Source organism: Montipora capricornis, chromosome 8 (genome assembly GCF_036669925.1).
Source record: "Montipora capricornis isolate CH-2021 chromosome 8, ASM3666992v2, whole genome shotgun sequence".
NCBI classification, from domain to species: Eukaryota; Metazoa; Cnidaria; class Anthozoa; order Scleractinia; family Acroporidae; genus Montipora; species Montipora capricornis.
In genome coordinates this window covers 32873046-32880545 of record NC_090890.1, presented here as the reverse complement: position 1 = coordinate 32880545, position 7500 = coordinate 32873046, and the positions used below count along the sequence as shown (strand labels likewise).

General features: G+C 38.0%; 1 protein-coding gene across 1 annotated transcript in view; it reads left to right on the top strand.

The window, feature by feature from the left end:
* LOC138059834 (probable methyltransferase-like protein 15 homolog) overlaps window positions 1-7500 on the top strand; it is a 182579-nt gene that overhangs the window by 140561 nt on the left and 34518 nt on the right. The window contains exon 3 of the mRNA XM_068905470.1: window positions 779-860. The gene's annotated coding sequence lies outside the window, so the exon portion shown is untranslated. The remainder of the gene's footprint in view (window positions 1-778; window positions 861-7500) is intronic.

The window sequence follows — 7500 nt, the reverse complement described above, 5'->3', positions numbered from 1 at the left end:
ACATAATAAATTTATTTAAGTGTTGCGTGTATTTAGCTCAGAGGCACTAATTGGGGACACTGTAAAATTTAATTGAAATCAACTCAAATTGACGCAAGTTGAATCAAATTATCGGTTGGCTTTTGCAGAGAAGAGAAAACTTGAGTATCTGGAGAAACTCCCTCAGAGCAGAGTAGAGAACAAACTACAGCAACTCAAACAACTTGTGACGTCAACTCGGGGAATTGAACCCGGGCCACTTTTGTGGGACACGAGTGCTCTCGCCACAGCGCCATCCTTGCTCTGAGAGGAGCAGGAATGGTGGATGTTGTTGGATAAAGATGATTATGGTGATGATGTAGACTTTGATGCATGTGCAAGAACAAAGTGTTATGCCTTGTTTTTACAGCAACAGTGTGACTAACACACTAAAAAAGGACCATCGATTAAGTACTTTTCATTGACTTTTCTCACCCAGCCATTTGCTGTAAAACCGTGGGTTTAAGTGCTAATTGCAGGGTGCTGCCAGTTGAAAAACCACTCAAATTTCGTTTTAAAGCAAACCTTGTTCCCCTCTCTGCTGCCTTTACCATAACTGAGTAGTTGAGTAGAGAAAGGAGTCAGAGAAGAGAGACCATGGGAACAAGATTGGCTTTAAAGCTGAGCTAAAGAGGAAAAAAGGAACTCAAATTTTTAGACAATTATTTAAAGGAAATTTTAGCCTTATCAGAGCTTTGAATGTCTGATGTTTGCCATTCTCAGTGCTGTAACCATGGTTCTCGTCATTCTTTTTTGACAGAATAGAGCCAATGGAAAGATTCGTGTTCTTTGGTCCATGCATGCTCTACCCTTCTTCCATTCGTAGGCTTTGTCAGTTCATGGTAAGTACGTAGTAGCTTTTGCTCACTTATTGATAATGCACAATGAAGTACTGAACACTCACCTCTGGAGGGCGTCGACCTCCATTTGGTAAATGACACTCATTCTCACTAAATTTAAGGGAAAAAAACAGTAAGATAAAATAAACATATTTAGAGAAAAGAACTCAAACTGTTCTGCCGCGCAAACTCTGCGACGATTTTGGTGCGGTGGAACTACTTTATCGGATGGTGGGGTGAGATGAAGGACCTCTCTTCATCTCTTTTTTCATGTTGTGAAAGGGCAACTCATTGGTCAAGACTCGTAAAAGAACTGTGGAAAGTCTTGCTTGCATGATCATCTGCAGCCACCTTGTCCAGGTTTTTCATGCCTAAGAATTGGTCTCTCAAAGTGAGTGATTGGGAGTGATTGGTCCCCTAGATCGATTTCTTTCAAGTTTACTTCTACACCACAGTAGTTGCATTCTATGCCTTTTAAAATTTGCGATCACTTACTCCTCTCCTTGATCTTGATCTTGTCCTTCTTCCCCGTTAAAACCCTGGAAATGTATCAATGATTTGGATTAATCTCAATGTCGTAGACTCTTTGGAAACGTTTTTGTAACCGGCTTCTTGCATCTAAGCTACTTGATTGACTAAAGTACAGTAAAAATTATTTTCAAATTTGCTGCGATTCATGCATTATTGTAATCAAAACTGACTTAAGTTAGCTGGGTATACGTGCTTCTAGCCATAGCATTATGGTTCTACAGACATCTGTTGATGAGTACCAGGACAGATTTGAGGTTACAATTTAGCTTATTTCTGCATACAATTTAGACATCTGAAAGATATTCCGATTCCTGTGGTGTCTTGCCTTTTCATTTTGCATTGTGTACAAATTTCTCCCTTTCATCATGGTCTGGAAAGGGGATGGTGCGGGTTAAATTTTGGGGCGTTGTTGATGCTTTCATTCCCTCTAACTAAGGGGCTGTTTACATAGATAACTCGCCCCAGCACAAATTCTATACAGGGATGATTACTTGATTTTGTTTACATGATGGCTATGTGATTTCATGTCGTGGTGAAATGAAGGCACACTTGACGTTGATTACACATGCATCGCTGGTTCTAGCCCACCAAGAGGTCAAGTCATACTGAAACTAGAGGTTGTTCTTCCATTACGTGACAGTCACTGTTGCGGGATTTTGTACTGGAATGAAACAGTATGAAATTCATGCTCCAATAGAGAAACTGGGGTGAACTTGGTGGTACCATGTAAGAGGGAACTGGCGCAAACTTGTTCCGGGACGAATGTCGCCCCGGTATCATGTAAGCACCCCCTAAAATAAGTCCCGCTGACTTATTTTTGATGTCACTATCAACAAAATGTTCTGAAGCATTACTATCTAGCAGATGCACTAGTTTTTAGTTGTAGTTTTAAAACCTTTATATATAAATGTGACTGTACAAAAACTCACTTCCTCGTAAATATAATGCAGTGATGGAGGGTTGTCCTGTACAACTCTGCGACAAAACAAAGGCCAATGTTAGTGCTGATTTGTGCAGTAGACTGTATGAGAGTGGAATAACTTTGAGCACCTGTTTTAAAAGGTCTAGGTAAAATAAAATAGTCATGTGAATTGTGGTGAAATACATGGGTGCAGTTAATATATGCTTATTTTGAAAGCTTTTTCTGGGTGCCAGAGGATTTTGAAGACATTTGTTTTAATTTAAACAATAAACCACTTTTTTTTAAAAAAAATTAATAATTCTCTTCATTTACATAAACGTTTCTTTCGATTTTCGCTTTTAAAATGTCTTGAATCACTAAAAATACTTGGTGTACATTACTGTAAACACTTAAATGCTGATGTTAATAAGTCTTGTTCTCTACTTGCACAAATCCCATAATACACCTGTTTTACCCCACCCCTTTCCCCCTCCCCCAAAAAAAAAAAAATTCCATAGGCATTGTTTTTTATTTCTCTTGGGACATCTTCATGTCCCAGGAGAAATTCCAAACAATGATTATGCAAAATTTTAGGCGTTAAAAGAGGTGTATAACCAGCTAAAGAGAAGAATGTAGAAAAAGTACACGTGGAGTAGAAATCCAGGCGACAGTTTCTTCTAGTTCCTTTGATTTTCCTTCTCAAATTGTTTTTGACAACCCAGTTAATGATTCCTTTAGGAGTCACCAGATTTTCAAAAGCAGTTACAAAAGGTGACAGACCATTGTTAATTTCATAAACAAATTATATAAAACTTAAGCAAAATGTTTCCACGGTAAACTGTACCCTCGATTTAGAGCTTTTACATGTATCATAGGGGAAGAAATATACCGAATGCATAAATGATGGCCAAAAAAATTCTTTTGCGTATGTGCTAATTAGCCTCACTAGTCTCGTTTGCATTGACAAAATACAAAAGAAATGTCGCTTGAGAGCGAGGCTAGTGAGTCTAATTAGCACATAAACAAAAGAACACATTTTTGGCCAACATTTATGCATTCGGTCAATGAAGCTTGCTAGTTGATGTTTAGGGTGCCAACAGCAATAAGTATTGGGGTGTTCATGAATTTAATATGTGATCCACAATGAAAAAGTGACATTCCGGGCTTTGTGCTCGGGAAAAATTGCCTAGTGTGCCCATTGTTGTGGTTGCAGTGTCATCTCATTGCAGTTGTCAGGTTATAATATTCCTTGATATCGAGTATTTATAATGCATTATTATCAGATGATGGCAATAAAATTTGCCAGATTGCACCTTATGTGCCTGAAACTTTATGCACTTGTGGCAGAAAATTGCTTAATGGTTCAACCTCTGTATATCATGCTGAATGGTTTTACCACTATTTTTCCTTATAAAAGTAAATTGCAGCCTTTTATTTTTGAGAAATACGTTCACTGACGTCTGGCAATAACTAGCCAGGAGTGGAAGCTTTTGTTTATTTAACTGATGAAATCAGCAAAGGAACGCACTCTTTAAGGATACATGACTGTAGTATTAGCAGTCTTGGTACACTTCAAACAGTCCATATGCTACAACTAAGTTGAAGTTTAATCCCTGGTGTGAGATTACTGTTTGATATCAAAGGGTAACAAAGTACTTACTGAAAATAGAAATATTAAGAGGTAGATTTCATTTTTATCCCTACACACCACTGACGTGATGTTATGACTATAGTACTACATTGAACATTAATTATCTATCAAATCTATTGAGAGTAACTGTTGTTTGTAGTTCCCATGAGGTCAGCTGTGTCAAACACCACAGATTACAAAATACTTTTATATATCATTGTTTTTTCGTGGCAACTATCGGGTTTTGGCCCCTTTTAAGTTCATTTTTTTCCCCCCGGTTCACAACTTATTATTTTTTTGAACACCAAATTAGATAGTACAGTGAGAAAAAATGGAAAATATATTTCAGGTTCTTTTAGGACTGTCACAGAAGTATTTACAGGGCATTGATCTGCATTACAAATAATTTTTGCATTTTGTTATTATTAGTTTCACAACAGCCTTGCAATATTCAGGCTTTAAAGCCAGATGTATTAACATTGACAAATCAAAGGCAATCAATTCTTGATTGCTGTAGCTCTATTAAGAGTCAATTTAGATTGTCTCTTTGTTTAACTCTCTGGACTGACTGACTTGTGTGATTGCTGCTTTGATAGCTCAGTGTCATTTCTTTTTTATCTCATTCATCTGATGGCTGCTTTGCAAGAGCTTGAAACTCCAAGTAGCAAATGGAACTAGCCCCATTTTCATGAATCTACTTGCATTATATGTAAATTTGAAATTTCGGCCGTATCCCCTCAAGCCTCAATCACACTTATCATGACAAGTTATTGTGGAAGGTTTTTTTTGCTTGTTAGCACTTCTCACAGGAGGGTATGCAGACTGCATATTCTCATTTGAAAATTAGGTGTGAAATGTGAACCTGAAGCCACAAGTTAGTGTTTTGCTACAAAAATCAGCAAGATAAACAAGTCGACTTATGATAAACAAAAAAGGATCTGTGTAACATGGATCAATGCCAAGCACATGTTTTTTTCTTTGGTATTGTCGTTTCTCTACAGAAACTTACATCAGGCATGTTTACATTATTGCTATGCAGTTAGACCTAAAATTAAAATGGATATTGTTGTAATGTAACATCAATAAAGGTAGGCTAGTGACCATCAGTCAATGTAAAATTTTGTTGCATTTTTGTCGTGTCCTTTTGTGTCCAGTGCTTATAGAACCTGAAGTTTGGTCTGTTCTCCCTACTTAACTTCTTTTAGTATCTTTCTGTCGTAGAAGCATAATTGGGGAAACTGTACTATTGTAACAGTGAAAATGAAAACCAGCAAAAGAACACAGCAGTGTTATTTTTTCCCTGACACCATAATATATGCTGTCATCATTCTATCATAGTGATAATTACCCAGTTTCTGGAATACCAAATGGTACATCGTTTTCAAGCTGTAAACAAAAGAAAAAAAAGACAAAAATAATAGTGAAGACTTAAGACAGTAGCCTTCTTAGCACCACTATAGCGATTATATCGTTGACGTCACTTGTCATTAATGTGCCAACCCGAGCCTTATTGGCTGACGAAACAAAGTGTCTTTTGTTCCTTTGGTTGGCACACTTGAATAACAAAAACAATGTTTTTAAACATATCTTCCCTATAATGAATTTGTGAACTTGCGAGTCCCATATCCTTTCTTTTAAAAGGCATGAGAAAAATAGGTGTGTCAACCAAAGCACCTCACTTTTAGCAACAGGAAATTCGACTGAATGTTTTTACGTGTTAGTGTACATGTCCTCTTATCAGGCGTTGGCAAAAGGTATGCATTTTGTGGTGTTCAGAAAATGCCTGGACTCCCACTCCTCTCTCCCTGCCTTACTATTAAGTGTATGTTTCTCAAAGTTTCCCCCCCCCCCCCATTCCTTTTTGAACAAAAGCAAGCCCATTGTTGTTTATCTTAAAGTTCCATCTGCCTTGTGGGTGAAAGCTGATAGACCCATGTCTCAAAAAAGCCCCTTTTTCTATGACATGACACGTCTTTTCCGCCATGAAAAACGCCAGTAACGCGCTCTGGGGGCCATACTTTTAAAACTAAAATGGTCTTTGTATCAATGAAGATACAAGTACACGGAGGGTGTGCAGCTAAGGACAGTGTTTTTGTTTTCAAATACATTACAAGTAGAATCTCGTCGTCCTCTGACCTGAAAATGTTAAGGTATATAAATTTGCCAAACAAAGTACGTAGAAAGCCTTCATTTAAATAGTCATGTTAGGGGAGCAATCCACGTACTTAAAATCTCAGCTTGACAACTGCATCGAGCTAGCCCAAGGTCTTGAGAATTGTAAACATCTTTCAGTCACACCACGTTTAACACTTTGCCTGTACAAGTTTTGGACGGTTCGGTGGAATATATCTGTTCAGGTGGAAGGCTGGCTAAAAATTTCGAAGTTTTCGGCCATTGATTCTCTAGACTTTTCGAGGTTCGTCGAAAACCGTCAACTTGCACTAGAATTTAGTGAAATAATGAGCTCTCATTTTCTCGTTTTATAATTCCCATTATTTTCGCAGGATGGATTGTGTGATCCTCTAAAATGTTCCGTCCTAAAAGCTGTTAAAACTTTTGGGAAAGCATCAGAGGTCGTTTATAAACGATAATACTAAAAGCCAGTGCTATCTAAAGGCACAAACCATGCTGTGTTGGACAAAGGATATCAAAGCTAGACACTACTTTTCCAAATTTCCCCCAACGATTTCGGATGCATAGGTTATAAGCTTATAATATTCGGATGTACAATTTCATTGGTAGTAATTTCGGTAAATTTCCATAGGTACACGTGCGTGTAAAGAAAAGACTTATCCAAAATGTTGCTCAGGAAAGTATGGTTGATCTATGTCTTCGCGCTTTGTACAAGACCTGTCAGGATAGCTTAAACTTTCGAATAAGGCCAGAATGCCCCCAGAAGATTTCCTGCTTGCAAAGATTCGGTCGTGGTGACTGCCCCAGTTTTGTTAACGTATAATTGTGTCAGTTGAACGAACAATTTGCACTAAAACCTCGTCGAAAATTGCTCAATCAAAGACGAACATCGTAGTCTTTTCACTTAAGTGTAATGGGTAATAGTTAAAGGTTGGTGGTACTCACATCTGTTTCCATTTCCATTCCTTGACTTGATCCTGAAAGCGAGAAAAAAGGATTGAATTTTGTGATATTCTCGTCACCGTCGCAGCGGAATTCATTACCTTAAGTATATCAGTCTCCGGTGGAATGGCGGACGGAATGAAGGACCGATTGGGAAGAGAAGTTGCATGGGTCTCATAAATTTTTATTCCGCCCGAAGTATCCCATTTGGCCTCTCGGGTGTCGAGTTCTCAAAATTGGACCAATGAGATCTTATTTTATCATACTTGAAATTTTCCCTGGAGCATTATGCGATTTGCACGAAAATGTCTACAAACACTCTGAAGGAAGTTTGTTTAGGAATAAAGCCCACTCCTGAAAATCCAATCGATTATAGTCGGTGTTGCAGAGTTTCACTGAAAGTCCGTTAAAGGTTATTTGTGGAAGTCCATTTCATCAGGAAATCTGTTTATCCCGTCGCAAAAGAAAAGTCTTGAAGGAACGGTACTGGCCAGTGCGTTAAAAGC